Source organism: Trichosurus vulpecula, chromosome 9, assembly GCF_011100635.1.
Source record: "Trichosurus vulpecula isolate mTriVul1 chromosome 9, mTriVul1.pri, whole genome shotgun sequence".
Lineage (NCBI taxonomy): Eukaryota > Metazoa > Chordata > Mammalia > Diprotodontia > Phalangeridae > Trichosurus > Trichosurus vulpecula.
In genome coordinates this window covers 132,204,279-132,222,892 of record NC_050581.1, presented here as the reverse complement: position 1 = coordinate 132,222,892, position 18,614 = coordinate 132,204,279, and the positions used below count along the sequence as shown (strand labels likewise).

General features: G+C 40.2%; 1 protein-coding gene across 3 annotated transcripts in view; it reads left to right on the top strand.

Moving 5' to 3' along the window:
- Nucleotides 1–18,614, top strand: part of GRB10 (growth factor receptor bound protein 10) — a 278,478-nt gene that overhangs the window by 20,624 nt on the left and 239,240 nt on the right. The window contains exon 1 of one of the 3 annotated variants that reach the window (XM_036737460.1): nucleotides 13,542–13,614. The exons of the other annotated variants lie outside the window; for them this stretch is intronic. The gene's annotated coding sequence lies outside the window, so the exon portion shown is untranslated. Of the gene's footprint in view, nucleotides 1–13,541; nucleotides 13,615–18,614 lie in introns of those variants that run through there. 3 annotated transcript variants of the gene reach the window in all.

Genomic DNA, 18,614 nt, shown 5'->3' with positions numbered 1-18,614 from the left:
TCACATCATGGTGTGTGGTGAAAAGAGAGCTGGGCTTTCATTTTGGACAGTGATGAATTGGAAAGTGAATGCCTTTGAGCTGTGTGCCCTTAGGCAAGTCACTTAACCTCTGCGACTGTCTGTGTGAGGATTAAATGAGTTTTGTATATGTGGAGGCAGCTAGGGTACAGTAAAAAGTACTCTGGGTTTTGAGTTCTGATCCCAGCTCAGCTTCTTTTTGTCTGTGACATCAGGAGTCACTTTTGACGGCTGTAAATTGAATGGATCTGGACTACATAAATCTCTAAGGTCTGACCTCTCCCTTCCAGCCTTAAATTATTATGCCCAGCTGGGTGGCTAGAGTACTGGGCCTGGAGTCAGGAAGACCTGAGTTCAAATGCGACCTCAGACCCTTACTAGCTGTGTGATCCTGGGCAAGTCACTTAACCCTTGTTTGCCTCAGTTTCCTCGTCCATAAAATGAGCTGGAGAACAGAATGGCAAATCATTTCTAGTGTCTTTGCCAACAAAACCCCAAAAGGAGTCACGAAGACTTTGACTCAGCTGAAAACCAACAAAAGATTGTGGGCCTCATGTGGTCAGAGGTTGTTTCTTTTCTCTAATACTTAACATACCTGAGAATTGTTTATCTGATAACCTCCTTTATGCATACTGCGGTTAAGAAGTAAGAAAGAAAAAAAAAGCAACGTTGAGCTCTTTTCTCCTAAAGCTCATGCACTTAAGCATGTTAAAGAACTCCCTCTAGTCCTCCCTCAGAATCTAGTTGTATCCTCTTTAGATACAATTAGGACAAGATCAGCTTTCCATTTTTTGAGTCTACAGCTGAGAAACGCTAGATGGCCCCTTTAGAAAAGAGGGACGGACGGGTCCAGAGATATAGGTATAGTAACCAGGGATTAGCCAGAGAAGCCATGAAAAGTAGACCCTAGAACTAAAAAGTGCAGGCTAGGACCTTTTTAGGAATGAGGGAAACAGCATCTGTTCTAAGTGCCAGACACTGTGCTAATCACTGGGATACAAAGTAAAGCAAGCAGGAGACAGTCCCTGGTCTCATATAGTTTCTATCCTAAAAGGGAAAGACAACACTTACTGGAGTGGCGGCCAGAAAAAAGGGGTCTTTTGGAAAAGGCAATGAGAGAGATTGGAACCATAGGGCAATTAATGAACATGTCCTTATTAGGAAAAGCAGTGTTGTTTGATTACTGTCCTAAGAGCTAGGAGCTGAGGAGCAGAGAACTTTGCAAACCTTAGTACACCCTGAGGATGCTGTGGTGGTACTTTAGAATGAATATTAATGATAATGCCCCTGAGTTAATACAGAAAAAGATAATTTTTGTTCAGCATAATCTACTTTAAAAAGCAGGTTAATATGTAATATCTTTCAGGAAGATTTTTCATGAAAAGGAATAATTTAAAATTGAAAAACAATTTTAAAATAATTTTAAATATAAGCAATTTAAAAGTAATTCTGATTTTAAAATTTTTAATTTAAAAATAATTCTTGATACTTTAGCCATATAGAATACTCGCTTATATGGAATACTTCCTTCTCTTATGAAGTTGGGTAAGTGGACAAACACTCATTTGGAGTCGGGGATCTGAGTTTGAGGTCTGGCTTTGATAACCACAACCTATATAAGCTTGGACAAGGCACAACCTTCCTGGGCCTGAGTTTCTTCATCTCTGTAATGAGGGGGTTAGATGGCCCCTAAGATTTCTTCTAGCTCTAAATCTAGGACCCTATGGAAAATGAGGCTTGTCACATAGTAGGTATCCAATAAAAATTTGGTGAATTGGTAAAATTGACCCTATGGGGCTGTGGGTTTTCTTGTAATGTTTTTGTATCCAGGATCTTTATAGATACAGTTACTTGGTGTATTCTAGATAACTCAAATATTACACAATTTACAAGGTGAACTGTACATATATTAGAGCTTGGATGTAGTAAAATAATAATCAAATGAAAACTTAGACAGTACATAACTATTCTCAAGATATTTCTTTTACAGTACTTCGTGCAGTAAAGTACCTATAGCTACAGTGGAGTAAATAGTTGGAGGGATCTCTCTATTTTATTTTCACCTGAAGTAGAGTTGCTAGGCCCTCACATGATGGAGGCTATGGTTGCAATTATTTCCATTAGGAAAATGAGATGTTGGTCCAGATAATGAAGTAAGTGGAAGAGATAGGCAGTGATTTTTGCTCATAAGCCTTTGGAAATCACTATGCTGCTATGAAAGGAGTGGAAATAGATATTGGAAAGGAAGGGTCAGGGATGAAAAGATATAGAATGTTTTGATTATAGAAAAAAGGTAGGGGGAAAAAAACTTTCCACGAGTGAACAATAGTTCGTCTACTCTGTTCTCTTATGTGCGTGAAGACTGTACCATCTTCAAAGGAAGATAAAAGCTGGGCCCTTTTAGTCTACCTTCAGGCCTCACATCTCTCTCTCTCTCTCTCTCTCTCTCTCTCTCTCTCTCTCTCAGGCTTTAGTAGGTGACTATAAATTATTTAGTGGCCCTAATGGCTCAGTGCTCCCCAGGATTCATTTAGACAGTCTGCCAGGAGGGGCACCAGGCCACTTGGCATTTTCCCACAGCCTGGCACACTTCCACTTAGGTGCTTACTGGACTGAGGCCCACCCCTCATCATACTTGTATACCCAAAATGGTTCCAGATGCCCTGGGACATGGTTTAGAGCCCTCTGGGTAGGTTATATTGGGTTCTGAGCGATCAGAGATTCCATATAGATTTTTTCCCCCTTCTTTTTGCTTTCTAGACCCAAGGATTTTTAACTTGGAGTCCAGTCCAAAATTTAAATATTTTGATAATTTCATCTCAGTATCATTGGTTTCCTTTATATTCACATATTTTCTTTTATTCATGTAAAGACATTATTCTGAGGAGGCACCCAGAGGCTTTTTTTTTTTTAACCAGATTGCCAAAGAAATTCATGATGCAAAAAAAGTTAAAAACCCCTTCTCTGGGAGAATTTAGAACTCGCCAAAGTGGGGGAATCTAAATTAATTTACCTTCTAATAAGGGGACTGACTGGAGCTTAGAGCAAATCCTTGGGAGCTAGGTGCCCTTTTTCTTTTGCTTAAGAAAAAGTAGTTACTTGATTCTTAAGACAAATATTAGCCCTCAGATATTATCCTTCCTCTTTTTTAATAAGAAGATTCCTCCAGGGGAGAGAGTTGAACTTCTCTCTTACAGACTTTGCTGAGGGGGAGAAGTTTCCATGTGAAGACAGATTAGGGACTTTCTCTTCCTTGGCTGATAAGGTTTTCCCTGTGACCCTTTCCAAATGGAAAAATCAAGGCAGATGACCTGTTTAAAAGATTAAAATTCCAGTAGTTTGGTTGGATAATAGCTTTCAGTCTTGGTGGCATTAATCTGAGGGACGAGAGAAGCTGATAAAACATTGAATGCCAACATAAAAAAGGAAGCACCAACTAGATTGGCTTTAGAGTAGGGAGGGAGGTCTGGGAGGTGTGGACTCATTTCCTTATCATTTGCCACCACCCTTCATCCATCACCATCACCACCCCCTCCCCAGTCCTGGTATACCCTCTCCTTTGAGGCCTTTCTCTTTGACTTGCTGTCACTCTTCGCCATATCCCTTTCTATATATAGTGATCTTAAAATAGCTTCTAGCAGGCCTAGCTCTCTCAGAGACTAGCAAATTCTATTCCTCCTGGACCTGGCTTGTGTTTGAGTCAAAGTAGAGGAGAGAAGGAATTTGCTTGACGCCTAGTAGGCTTAGGCATGAATGAACTTGGACTTGTCACCACTATACATTTTTTTATCTCCCTGATTTTGGACCAGTCTCTATTTTCAGTCTAGAAGGGGAAAAAACAAACAGTAAAAGCTCTGACCAATCTCTTAGTGATAACAATTTAGGGCAGATTATCCCATAGGGTCTTGAGCCACCTGAGGTTGAGGTGATGACTTTTTGTATGAAAATTGGAAAAACTGGACAAATGGCTTTTCTCCTTCCAATGGATGCCAAGATGTGTCCCTTATTCAAGTGGCATGTTAAACCACTTAGAGCAGTATGGGATGGCCAGAGTAAACATGGAGGTGGAGGTGAGCCTACGGGAGCAGCATGACTGAGCCACTTTTCAAGAGTGAAGAGCCCCATGGGGCAATGTAGGGCATAAATACAAAACTAAACCTGACTTTAGAATAGTAGGCTGTTGTTGAGGCCCCAAATGCAGGTGTGCTAAAAATGAGGCCTGGGTGGGCCATTGATGTTTTAATGGTTCTAAGCTCAACAGTGATTGACATACGCTCTGTTATCGGGCTTTTTGAAGTAAGAATCCTTTTCTTTTTCTTTTCTTTTTTTTTTTTAATAATGTTCCTTTTTTAAAAGAATCCTTTTCATAAAGAAGGGTTGCCCTATAGAGTAGTGATAGAAGACAGAGCAGAAGATGATTTAGGCCACTAAATTTTCTCCTAGAGCATGGTAAAAGGCAAAACTCTTTTTAGTGATGTGTAGAGGGCCCTAGGGAACCATCAACGAGCCTACCTGAGGTACCTGATGTCTGATTATAGCTATATAATATAATGCTTTAAAGTTTGCTCTTGATCCTTACAACAACCCTATTATGTGCTATTATAGTCCAGTGAGGATAACTGAGGCAGAGAAAAATTAGATGGTTTGCCCAAGACAGACGGTGGTTAGGAATTCCAAGTCAGATCTTTCTGACTCCCAAGTCTAGCACTTTAGTCACAGAAGATGGGAGCTTTCTATTCAATTTGGGATACCACTAGATCATAGATTCATAGATGAAGAGCTTGGAAGGGCCAACTTGTCCAGCCCTTTCATTTCACAAAAGAGACTGAGGCATAGGAAGGGTGAGTGACTTTTCCAAGGTTACACAGATCATATTAGTCAGTAAGCATTTGTTAAGCACTTTCTGACTGCCCTGCACTCTGGGAAGCTCTGGTTATACAAACCAAAAGAAAGACTTTTCTTGCTTTTAAGGAGATTGCATTTTAATGGGGAAGATTATACCCAATAGAGAGATGAAGGGGGAGCTTGATGGTGAAGCCCTGGGAGGAATGAGGAGGATGTCGGGGCTGAGCCCCTCCCCAAAATGGAGCCCTCTAAAAGAACTCACCAATGGAAGATGGGACTTGGCTCTAGATCATCCAACTCTTTCCATCGTGCTATTAGAGATTATACAATATAGAGATAGTTGAAATGGCCTACCAATCACATTTATCACAGTTGTCGTAGATTTTCATCGTCAAGCTCCCAGCTCTCCTCTGTCCTGTGTTTACTTTCAGCAGATGATGGGTAGGGGCTGTTTTATTTCTGTTTGTGTATCTGCAGTGCCTTGTATAGTGCCTGATACAAATCATATGTTTAATATAATACTTATTGAATGACCAATCAAGATCATTCTCTACGATCGCCCTCAGCTCCATTTGAACTTTTATTTGTCTTCACACTCTCCAAAGGAGCCAGCCAATCAATTGGTAAGTATTATTAAATGCCAGCTATGTAACAGACACTGTGCTAAGGCTGTGGATACAAAAAAAAAGTCAGAGACCAGACCCTGCTCTCAAGGAGCTTATAATCTAATGGAGAATCTAAAGATTTGGAAATGGGATCTCTGAGGTAACCCAGTCCAACCCCCAAATGAACAAGAACCCCTTCATGACATGCCCAGCCAGTTGTCATTCAGCCTGCATTGAAGGCCTCTAGTTGGGGTAAGGGAATGGATTCCGTAGAACCTGTTTACCTCCCAGGATAGCATATCCCATTTTTAGATAGGCCCAATTATTAGGAAGCTTTCTTTTATATCAACCTTTAATTCACCACTGTGCAGCTTTCATTTGTTACTGATATGTCTTCTGGGGCCAAGCATAACAAGTCTCTCCTGCCTTTCATACGCATCATCCCATGGTCTGTTCCGTACACTAAGCATCCTCTTTTCCTCTGGTGCTAGCTAACCCCTTCATCCTGTTCCCAGATGTTTCCTCAGTGCCATTGCAGTCATTCATTACCTTTATCTCATCCTGAATCTCTCTTCTGGCTCTTTGCTCCTGTGTGCCTACACTTGTATTTGGTTCTCCCCTGTTCTGACCAGAAAACATCCTTTGACTGATCTGTCCTCTGAAGCTATCACCTTTTCCTCTCCCCATTTCAGTGCCAAACTTCTAGAAAGGGTAAGGGTAGGTTATGCTAACTACTCCTGCTTTCTCACTACCTGCTCATTTTTCAGCCCCTTAAAAATCTGGATTCTGCTTCCATGTATAAACCAAAACTGTTCTCCAGGGTCACATCACAAAATCAAAAGCCTTACCTCTTGCCCCCGCCCTATTGTTTCTCAGCTTTATACTTTATAGATGGCTAAAATGGCACATTTCCCCATTTGATTCTGCCTCCCGGCAGAAGACTTGGAGATGTCCGCTCAGATTTTTGGAACTGAGTTCTGTTTTGCCTCATGGTGAAGGGCCTCTTCCCCTATAACATTCATTAACAGTGATTTTTTTTTGTTTGTTTCTCCCTCCTGACACACTTTAGTAGACATTGTTTTCTGGTAGGACTAGGAAGGAATTGAATTTCTGGCTTTGAACTTGTGTTCCTGAAGAGTTTAAAGAACCTTTTATTAACAGACTCTTTTAAGCAGCAATTTAGAAAGAAAAACCAACAAATATTTTACTTTGAAGACCAAGCGAGGAAATTTATTTAAAAAAATCAGGTTGATTTCTGGTTGATTTCCCCCAGGTTTATTTTGGATGTAGGTAAGAATTTTGAATCAAGGCTCAGTTTTCTTCTAAGTGTAAATGAAGTCCTTATATTTTTTTCACATTTGGGAGTAAATTTGACAAACGCTTCAATGACAGAGTTTCTTTGAACTTTGAAGCTAGAGGCAACCTTAGTCATAATTTCCTGGGAATGTTTTTGAGGATTTCCTTTGTTGTTTTTTTGTGCTTGGCATGTAGAATTCTAGACTTTTAGAGGTTGGGTTTTTAGAATAGTAACTCACATTTATGTGAGACGTTATGACAGCCAAGTGCTCGGCATAGTTCATCTCATTAAACCACACAACTTTGTGCAGTAGGTGGTGTAGTATTATTGGAACCACTTGTCAGATGAAGAAACTGAGGCTTAGAGAGGTTTATCCCTCTGGCCCCAAATCAGAGAGATTCGAGATTTAAACTGGGGTCTTTTGATTTCAAGCTCAGTTCCTTTTTTTTTATTATGCTATTCTGTCTGTCCTTTTACAGAATAACCAGTCACTTTAAAAAAGGAAGGATTTGTGTGAATTTCTTTTGAAGGGCTCTTCTCTTGCTTATCTTATTCTTTCTGAAACTGGAGCTCCCCTCTATCCTGTGTGTTGTGATCCCTTCAATGCAAGACTTGGCATTATGTTTCTCCACCCCTACACCTAATCTGTATTTTGTTTATATCCCAGTTCTTTCCTCCCATATCCAATCAGTTGCCAAATCTTGCTGTGTTTCTTCCTTGTTGACCTCTTTTCACATCTGACCCCCTCCCTCTCTGCCCTTACATAGTCCAGGCCTCCTTCATCTCTTGGTTAGGTGATTGCAACAGTCTTGCTCTTCCCTGCCTCAGGTCTTTCCCCACCCCAGCGCATGTTCCATAGACCTGACCAGGTGAGGCTCCTTTTTTCTCACAAAAGCCTCATACAACTTCTCTCCAACTGGTATTTCCAGCCTCATTGGTCATATTCTCCCTCAGCCCTCACTGTGTACCCCATTTCCCAATTTATCTAATACCTTTTAGCATTTAAGAAATTTTATTTCTGCCTTTTGTATTTTACTCTAGCCACTAAGAAAAACTTTCTAAAATGTACTTATCACTTTTATCTTACCTATTTAGAGTGTGTAAGCTGAGGGGAAAAAAAAATTAACCCTTTTTTGGATTGACTTAGGGGCATCTATATTAACATTTATTATTGTACTGTGCTATACTACAGCAGTGCCCTCAGGGCCCTCTGGGAATTGGGCCATTATAGGCTCCTAAAATAAATGACCTGGCTTTTGTTTTTCAAATTTCTGTCTGACTTCCTTCTGTCTTTATTGATTGTTGCCACTCTCTTTATATTTCCTCTTCTCCTTTTAATTTACCATTTCTTAACTGTAGACTCAAAAAAATGGATGGCTAATCTTGATATAAGTATATCGGAAATTAGGGTAACTAGATTTTATGTGAGAGGTATTGAGATACTGTAAGTCAAGTTTAAGAGCTTTGGAGAATTCACAAAAGATTTAATTTTGGCTGCTCCAAATTCCTTTTTTGGTGGGTGAGGGGCCTTACTTCTTATCTATATCATGTACAATTGAGGTTACCAAATAAGTTACCTCCAAGTAAGTGAGTTGTTGGTATCTAAAAGACAGTCTTTTCCCCAAGATATCTGCAGTTTTCCTGGGCATGATAATACTAGCAATTATATTACAGTGTTTTAAATTTTGGCAAAATGTTTTAAATAGAATCAGAGGATTTTGAGCCGGAAGAGCCAGACCTAGACAGCCTTTGTAGTGCTGTAGATCTCAATGGATCTCATGAGGAAACTGAGGTCAGAGTAAAGCAGGTTTTTCCCAAAGTCATATAGTTAATAACCAGCCTTGTGTCTATATTAGCAACTAGAGCCTAGATTTTTGTTCTAGGACTCTCTCTACTTTATCAAACAATACTTATCGCCCCATCACTATTATTTCCTAGTTACCTTTGCTGTCAAATGAGAAAATTGAATGAGGCTTTTGTTCACCAAAACTACCTGAAGCAGATAGCTTGGAAATTGTATTGACTATTTGAGCAACAGGAGCATAAGAAACTCAAAATATTACTTTGCATAGCTAGGTCAAATTTTCATCTTCCTTTTTTTTCTTACTTACCTACCAGAAGGAAAAAAATATATATAAGCTTTGCTAGTTTTTGAGTTCTCATTCTCAGACAATGGATCAATTTAGAGTTAGTTAGTTCAAAGTTAGAAAAGAATTTCTCCCCTTTTTCTAATGAAAGCTGGCTTTATATCACTTCACCAATCTCATATAAATCCAGGTGCTTAAATGACTTCCAGCAATTCAGTGGAGGGACTTTTAAAAAACAAAAAAACCTTATCAGCAAACACTGATTCATCCCCTAAGTCTTAGAATTTGCTTTAGTTGGCTTCATGGAAGGACTATAGGCTCATAAATTCAGGGCTGGAAGGAGCAGCAGATCATCTAGAAGATGAAGAAATGGAGACCTAGACTGACAAAATAGACATAAAGGCAAAGAATGGCATAGCTGGGATTTGAGGCCATGTTCTAAGTCTTTATCTATCTACTACCCAGAGGTTATAAACTCATTAATTAAAATTACCTTGATGTTGAGATTATTGAAAAGAAACAACAGAAGGCTGGAGATACTCACTGCCTCTTCTTAGGTAATCCATACTTCGATGTTTTTATTTCTGTCATCAATTTTGATTACATTTTTTGACATCTGTTATTCTCAAGTTATGATAGGGGTAACTGATGTTAAATAATCCGTGAATACTTTTTCACTCAATATATATGAACTTGAACATGTTTTCAAATTTTATAACACCAATTAGTTCTCAATTTACAGTAACTATCTCTTAACATTGCAAAGTTAATTCAAACTTATATTTCATTAAGGAAAAAAATGTTTTGTTTATGTTATTGATGATCTCATCATCCCCGCAGTTCTCGCTATTAAAAGCAGCCTCAGACTAATATCACATTTTAAGATTCAAGGAAAACACTGTTAATTAACCCTTAGATTTTATATAATAAATGAGTGACAGTGATATAGTTCTGCTAAAACTTGCTTTCTATTGATGTCAATATACTCACCTAAAAAATTGAGTTCATCACCAAAAATACACCTAATTAGATATTGAAAAATTATGTAATCCTTGAATTAGACCTGGAAGGGGTTACAGAGATCTAGTCCAACACCTTCTACAGATGGGAAGACTGAGGTGTAGAGCTAAGTGGTTGCCCAAGGTCACATGTTGTACATGGCAGAGCTGATATGTGCCAAAGAAGATAAAGACAGAAGGGCTCTGAGTACTCCAAAATATTCGTATTGGCAATTATTATATTGGCAGGAAAAATAAAAACAACCAGATGACTCCATGGAGTCAAGATGACCTAATTTTGACTGCTGCCCCAGACACTAGCTGTATCTGAAGGGTGTGCTGGTTGTTGCTGTTGAGCCACTTTTCAGTCGTGTCTGACTCTTTGTGACCCCATTTGGGGTTTTCTTGGCAAAGGTACTGGAGTGGTTTGCCATTTCCTTCTCTAGCTCATTTTACAGACGAGGAAACTGAGACAAACAGGGTTAAGTTGCTTGCCCAGGGTCCTACAGCTAGAAGTGTTTGAGGCCAGTTTTGAACTCTGGTCTTCTTGACTCTAGTCCTGGCACTCTATCCAGCCCTGGAGCCAAATCTAAACAATTCTAGGCAGCCAAATTCAAATTAATTGCAACGACCAATTTCAGTCCCTGAGAACAAATGATTAAGTGTATTTTGTTTTGGTTGAGGAAATCGGTAACTTCAGGATTGGTGTGTTGCATTGACAGTCCTTTGGTCTGTCCTGTTTTTCTTTTTTTTTTGGAAATACACAAAGACGCTGTACCTGTTACTCAAGTTGAGAGTATCCTGGACCAAAAACTAGAGAAAGAAATGGACAAGCTTCGGCAGCCTATTTTCTGTAGCACATCTTATCTTTATAATCGAACAACTGACTTAGAGGCTTGAAAAATTTAAGATTCTGCTCTATTTTTCATTAATTGCAAACAGAAATAACAAAACAAAAGATAGTTTTTAAGGCTCTATGCAAACCATGTATCTTACATTATGCATTATAATTAGACAAGTCTCTGATAGCTATGGCTTCAGAGCTCATTTTAAATTTTGCCTCTGACACATGACCCTGGACAGATCACCAAATTGTCCTCCCCTTCTCTCTCCTTCAGCTTTTTTTTGGTGTGTTGTCTTCCCCATGAGATTATAAATTCCTTGAGGGCAGGTTCTTTCTTTTCCATATTTCTATCCTCAGGGCTGTATACTCAGGATGGCAGGTTCTTTTACTTGCTTTACTAGGAAACACAGTTGTTTCAGGAGTCAACAGACTGATTTAAACAGAAAAAACACAGAGTAGAGAAATAAAGACCAACACACAGGGCTCTGCTGCCTGAATCAAAACAATACTGCTATGTGTACTTTACATTCACCGCTGGATCGAGATAGCCTTTACCTCTGAGCAGTTGGGGAGCTCTGAAGGTAGGGCTACTCAGAGTCTTGACCAGGGAATCACAAGATCCTTCTTGTAAGCGAGCCCCCAAAGTAAAAACCTCACCTCTTAGCATATACACTCTTAAAGCTGATAGGCTCAGAGCCAGTACCCTGCTGACTCAGTACCTAATTAGAAATTAACAAAAAGTGTACAAGCAATCAAGCTTCCCTTAATGGGCTCCACAGGAAGCCTATTGGTGGGTGGGGAAGATCTTATTCCCCATGGACCCTACAAGGGCTTAGCATAGTGCCTGGCACATAGTAGGTGTTTAATAAATGACTTAACCTCTTAGTAGTCTTCCTCTGATACTATAAGTAACAGAGTAGGTGCTTCCCTGCTTTGGTAGTTTCCTCACCCAGACATTCTGATGTTCCCTGTATCAGTGTCATCGTAGGTTCAGTCCCTATCCCCTATCCCTATGACATATAACAATAATAGCTGGCATTTATACCGCACCTACTATGTGCCAGACCCTGTGTTAAGAGCTTTATAAATATCACTTCATTGCTCCTCACAACAACCCTATGTGCTATTATTATCCCTTTTTTACAGATGAGGAAATTGCAAAGAGATTAAATGACTTGTCCAGAGTTACACAACTAGTGAGTGTGTGAGGCTAGATTGACTCCAGGCCCAGCACTCTATCCACTGTGCCGTGATGCTGCCCAGTACAACTATGCAGAAAACTGAGGAGTGGCATTAAACAAGATGTAAAAGAGGCTCTTCTAAGATGTTCACCAGGGTTACAAGATGTCCTGCATTGTCCAAACAAAAGGATTCTCTCATGATTGCCAGGTTCTCCAACTTTTTATTACATATGACATTGAACTAATTGCATGAAGCTCTCAAAATGTAACAAATCTACCTCAGTGAAATCCATAATTTGTGAGATTGGCATAACCATTGACACAGCAAAAACAAAGTGGATGAAAAATAGTAATTCCAAGCTGTGGCGCACAGTTGGTTGGGCAGCTTGTTTAATTGGCACATATATATATATATATATCTGTGTATCTCCCTCCCTACTGAATATGAAAAATAAGCTGAGCCCACAATTGAGTAGTGGAGAGATCCAGGCTATATTGCGTTTGGGAAATTGAGAAATGCTTCCAGTGATCCCAGTCTTCTGGTTGTGGCAAAAGCCATATTATATAGTCATTACTACCAATGTTGCTCTCTGGTGTAGAGTCAGGGAACCATCACTATCTCAGAGCATAGGAGCATGGATTTATAGTAGAAAGGAACTTAAAAAGACATTAGGTCCAACCCCCTTGTTTTACAGATGAGGAAGCTGAGGCTGAGAGGGTAAGTAATTTGCCCAGGGATAAAAAAAGCTATAAATTATCTGAGGCATTAAGATGGAATAAGGTCATCCAGGAGATTAGACTACATTCCTGGCCTAGATTTAAAATGCTTTAAGGCATTTGTGGACTACAGAACGCAGTCAACTAGCATTTATGCAAAAGAATAGACTTTACTCATACAAAGGGAAGAAAAAGATCCAGTTCCTAAGGCTAAAAAAGATAGTAATTCAGATAAAACTATTCCACATTGACCTAGGCAGCCAGTCGTGCTGGATTGGGAAGGCTTCCACGGGGTACTGGGAATTCTGCTAAAACCTCTTTTTTATGCCTCTGGCAGCAAGGAATCTCCAAATCTATGATGTAAACCCAGCCTGTCTACCCCCCTGAAAGGGAAATCAGCCCAGCCTACCTACTTAAAACAGCCTCCCCTCCCACCACGGAGGGGAGGGCATCAAAGGCACTTCAGCAGGGAAGAAGGCCGCCTCATCCTCCGAGGCCAGAGGGAAGGAGGAGGAGGATGGGGCCAGAGGGTCAGAGGATAAAAAGAGCTTATGATGAGTGGCTTTTGGGAGGGGAGAGGGCTACACTTGGGAGCTTGGGACAGTGTGGGGGAAGATTTGAACCCCCGTTTGGGGAATGCCATAGGAATACATAAAAGATAGAAACTTTTCAGTGCTGAAAAAACAGGTTAGCTAGAACCGACAGATGAGTGACTGACTGTCCTTTGTTCTGTCTTTGCTTATCTTGGTGTTACTGACCTGTGACTTCACACCTGGACCGGCCATAGCCTGAGCTCTTCTCTGAACTTGTGTCCTGCCTCCTGATTGGGCCTTGTGTTAGCCTAAGGGAAGAGCCCCCCTTGGGCCGTCTGGGTATTGGTTGATCTCTCTTTGTTTTGACCTCTGCCTTTGTATTGACTTGTACCTCTGTCCTGCCTGGCACGGTTGATGGAACCTCCAGCCTCTCCTCTCACACAGAGGCCTCCCCCGTCATGGAGAACAGTTGGATATCTGTCATACCAGGTAGGACGGGAACACAGGATGAACTTAACCAACTCTTTTTTTATATACAGAATTTTCATTTTAATGAAGATGAATTTTATTGCCTTTTCTCCCCTTCCCCATACATATTTGTTAGAAAAATTTTGCTTTTTCTTTAAACTTAAAAAAAAAAAGAAAACAGTCTCTATTGATGCTAAACAAACTATGTCTTGTCATTCTTTTTTAATTTAAGATCCCATGCTGGAGGAGCTCTTTCTTTCTTCAAGATGCCTTGGCAAAGGGCACTTGGCGGGAGGGGCAGGGCGCCCCAAGGGGTGGGAAGGCTTCTGAAAATTTCACAAAATGTATTTCATTATTGGGAATAGGAGCCTTAGAAAATAGCAGTGGCTAGAATCTCATTTTGAAATGGAAGTTTAGAAAGCAGAATTGACTTATTTTAAGTAGTGATTTGTATAAGCTCTTCTAAAACTAGTTATTAACAAGTAAGACCTCTGTGTAATCCCCACAGTCCCAACTTGCTGGAGTCTTGCCAGATGCAGTCAAGCAAGAATCTCAGCTCCTTTGCCTGACCAGGCAACCAACTCACCTCCACTGGAGGTTTTTTTAAATTGGATTATATAGGTCAGGTGTTTCATACCTGCAATTAGGAAATCTGCATGAGAATGTCCAGATAGATGTCTCCCGGGAAAACTATAAAAATTAGACCAGTAAGCAGCAGTCATTCTGTAGAATTTTGATTACGCCATTTGGTAAAAACTTATTTTATTTTGGCTTGGTCGTTTAAAACTTTGTTCCGTACAATATTTGTCGAAATCCCTCTTTGTGAGTAAAAAAATAATAATTCATTTTTAGATGGGGGAGAGGTGTATAGATTCAGGTATAGATTGCTTCCAGCTCTTGAGAATTTGCTGTTGTTGTTCGGTTGTTTCAGTGGTGTCTGACTGTTCATGACCCCATTTGGGGTTTTCTTGGCAGAGATACTGGAGTGGTTTGCCATTTCCTTCTCCAGCTCATTTCACAGTCGAGGAAACTGAGGCAAACAAGATTAAATGACTTGCCCAGAGTCACATATCTCTTAAGTGTCTGTGGCCTGATTTGAACTCACAAAGATGAGTCTTCCTGACTTAAGGCCTGGCACTCTATCCACTGTGTTACCTCATTGCCTTACACCGGAATGGTTTTCCATTTCCTTTTCTAACTCATTTTACAGATGAGGAAACTGAGGCACTTTTTCCAGCTTATTTTACAGATGAAGAAACTGAGGCAAACAGGGTTAGTGCCTTGCCCAGGGTCGCACAGCAAGTAAAGTGTCTGAGACTGGACTTGAACTCATGCCTTCCTGACTCCAGGCCCTGTCCTCTCTCCACTGTGCTACTTAACTGTCCTCCTGAGATTTAGTGATTACAAATTCTATCTGTTCCATACCCTTTATTTTACAGGTGAGGATATGGAGTTCTACAGAGGTCAGATATCTTGCCCAAGGTTCCCATGGCTAGCTGCCAACATTTTTTCTTTATTTTTTTAACAATAAGGTTTTGGATAAAGGCTTTATAGCAAATGGTAGTTAAAATCTGGCAGCTGACAAGGTTAGGTAGTCGGAGCAAGGTTAGTATCTGGTGCTGTGATATTTTTATTTTCTACATTTCAGTATTCTCAGGTTCTGTGATCATGAATATACTTCCTCCCCCATTTAAATTTGAGATCGTTCTTCATATCTTTACGCAGACAAAGCTGTTCTATGTCCAATTTTATTTATACTGCTTTCCTTCCTCTCCCTGTATCTCTACCCCATGCTAGCTGGTGCTCAAGAATTCATGCTATTATTGAGGGAAAATATTTTTAGCATATTCTTGTAATTAGAATGATAGAATTACAAAATGAATAAGTAGAAAGGTGCCTGCAATTGTTAATGATTCCTTGCTTCTTTTCTCTCTTCTCCACCCAACAAATTACTTGGTGTGTATTTGACTTACTATGTTCATATTACTACCCCCCCAACTCCCTTCCCCCCCCCCCCCCATCCCCGGTAGATTATAAGCCTCTTGAGGTCAAGGAATATTGTCATTTTTGTGTTTGTGTCTCTAGCAATTACTACAGTGCCTGGCACATATATAGCAGGTACTTCATAATTGTTGAATGAAAGACAATCCATTCTAAACCCTTTGATTTTACAGCTGAGGAAACCAAAAGTTCAGAGAGAGATTGAACAGCATGCCCCTACATCACCCTGTGCTTAACAGCATGGTTTACCATTAGGTATTCAGCTTAAAATCTGAGGTTCTTGAATGAGAAGTAGAGGAATTCTAGTCAAAACTGTGCCATTTAACTATCTGGGTGACTTTGGGCCGATCACTTTATCTTGGTTTTTGGGTATGCAGTGTGTTTGTGGAGTCAGAGGACCTACCTGGGTTCAAATCATTACCTCCTGGTGGATGTGGTGGAATACACCTGTAATCTGAGGGATCAGAGAGAAAGAGGCAGGTTGACCTCTTGAGCTCAGGAATTCTAAGCTGGGCACACTAAATTCAGTACCAGTGTGGTCAGTCCATGGTGGGGATGGAGATAGGCGCCAGGTTACTTAGGGAGGGTCAGACCCCACCAGTTTGAGAATGGAGCTAGGCCTTTAAAAAACAAACAAAAAACAAAAGACATTTATTACCTGTGAGCTTAAAGAAGTCACTTAAATTTTGTCTTTTGTAAAACTAGGGTGTCGAACTAAAGAAGGCAGCACTTGAATTCTCTAGCTATATATAATAATGAGGTCCAACCAAACAATCTCTAAGGTGTCTTCTTAGCCCTAACATATACATGCAATCCTGGATTCTATTTCCTCCAGAGGAAACTCAAGATTATTGCAGTCATGTAGATGTGTAACCAATATTTATTGTAGGAGAGAACTATATGGGGGGGAGGGAGAGTAGGTTCAATCTTTAAGGCACAATTCCATGTATTTAGATTGGTGGGATGTGTGAATTCTCCATACTTGACACATCCATATTCAAGCGGAAACACGTACAAAAGCAAAGCATTCCAAAGCCATTATAAATAACTTGGGGATCATTTGCTACTTTGGATTCTCCATGGCACCAGCCCTCTCCCTCTGTACAGATAATTAAAAGTTGACTGTATTTAAAATAAAAAGGCTGCCACCTTAGCCCTGGGGGCGTCCGTATTATATTAAATGCCTGGTATGTCCATTTGTGTTAGTACTGGAATTTTTGGCATGGTTTGGTGACATACCAGCTTTTGCTAAACAGATATTTTTAGTATGAAGTTGAAGCATGTAAACAAGCCCTCGGTTTTGTGAGGGAGAGAATGGACTTTGAGTGATGCTTCTTATGTATTTCTGGATAAATAACTAACTCCCAGTAAGCATCGATGCCTTCTCTCTCTTGCTTGTGGCTCCAGGCCTTGGAATCTGTGCTTTTGAAACAACAAACCTCTTCTTCCTTTACCCTCCCTCCTTTCACCAAAAAAGGGAAAGGCGGGGGGGGCACAAGAGTGGAACCTTTCAACAATTCTTAGAAACAGTTTTTACAGGAAAGTGTCTATGTTGGATTAAAGATTCACATGATTTGTAGTCAGTCGGTCTACAGCATTTAATAACCTTATTGTTTCTAAGTATAAGGCAGAAATTTCTCTGGAATTCCTAGAAAGGGAGGGAGAGCCACACACAAACGTGCGCAGTAGAGTCAATAAAGCTTCATATTCAGTGAGTGGTTCTGCAGGGGGTGGGGTGGGGGGGGTGGGCAAGGAGAGGGGAAAGGAGAGGTGAACCAGAGGAAGCCTGACTTTATTACCTGTCTTATTTAATACTGTCAAACAGACTTGTTTATTTGGCTTGGAGATGTTCCTGCTACTTTAAATTCTTATTTATTGAGTCTTAAGAGTGCTAGGGGGATACAGAGATAAATGGGACCAGGTCCTGACATCCAGGGATTTTTAATCCAGGGGGGTCCACCAAATTCAGTAAACTCTTTTTAGGTACCCACAATATGCAAAGATAAAGTAGGACATAAACCAGGGGTGGGTGGAGAATCTGCAGCTTCCAGGCCACATGTGGCCTTCTAGGTCCTTGGGTGGGGCCTTTCCAGGGAGTCTTAGTTTTACTTAAGAATTCCTTCTATTAAGGGGATTTGTTTTGTGAAGTTTGGATTCAGTCAAAGGGCTGAACTTGAGAACCTAGAAGGCCACGTGTGGCCTTGGGGCCGCAGGTTCCCCACCCTTGACCTAAATCCTACTCTCAAGAATGAAAAAATGGCCAGAAAATAACTTATAGAAGGGAGAGCAAATAAGGTAAGTGATCTCCATGATCTCCAAGCAGAATAACTTGAGAAATTTGAAGGAAGTAACCACTTTTACTGTGAGGTATAGGGAGAGACTTTATGGGAGCATTTGTTTCTCAGTTGGGCCTTGAAGAAGAGAGGGTCTGCAACTGACAGGAGATTTTTGAGAGTGAAGAAGGAAAGAGTCGTCTCAATAGAGAAGGGGACAGATCAGTTAGCAAATAGTTGATTTAGGGATAGAATAGCCCTAGAGATGAGTTGTTGGTTTTGTGGGAATTTAGAATACTTGAATAAAAGAAATATCAGATAAAGTAGGAAAAGTAGGTGGGAAGGCAGTCTTAGGATAAGTAGATTTAGATGCCATCTAATCCAACATCTGTTTTATGCATGAGGAAATTGAGACCCAGATAGGGGATATGACTTAACCAAAGTTATACAGGTAGTAAGTGGCAGAGCTGGTACTAACCTAGGTTCTCTGACCCCAAATTCTGCTGTTTCCATAAAAGGATAAGAGAGATAATATTCTCGAATTTATAGTAATCAAAGCTGGAAGGGATCTTAAATATCATTAAGTTCAAATTCTTCATATTGTTAATATGTAAGTAGCAGAATCGGTTATGTGAACCTAGAACTTCTGACTCTAAATCCTATGCTTTTGGCCTGAGCCTGAATATCTTTAAGAAGCATTGCCCTTTTATAAAAGTCTCTTTTATAAGTCTTTTATCACATCTTTTG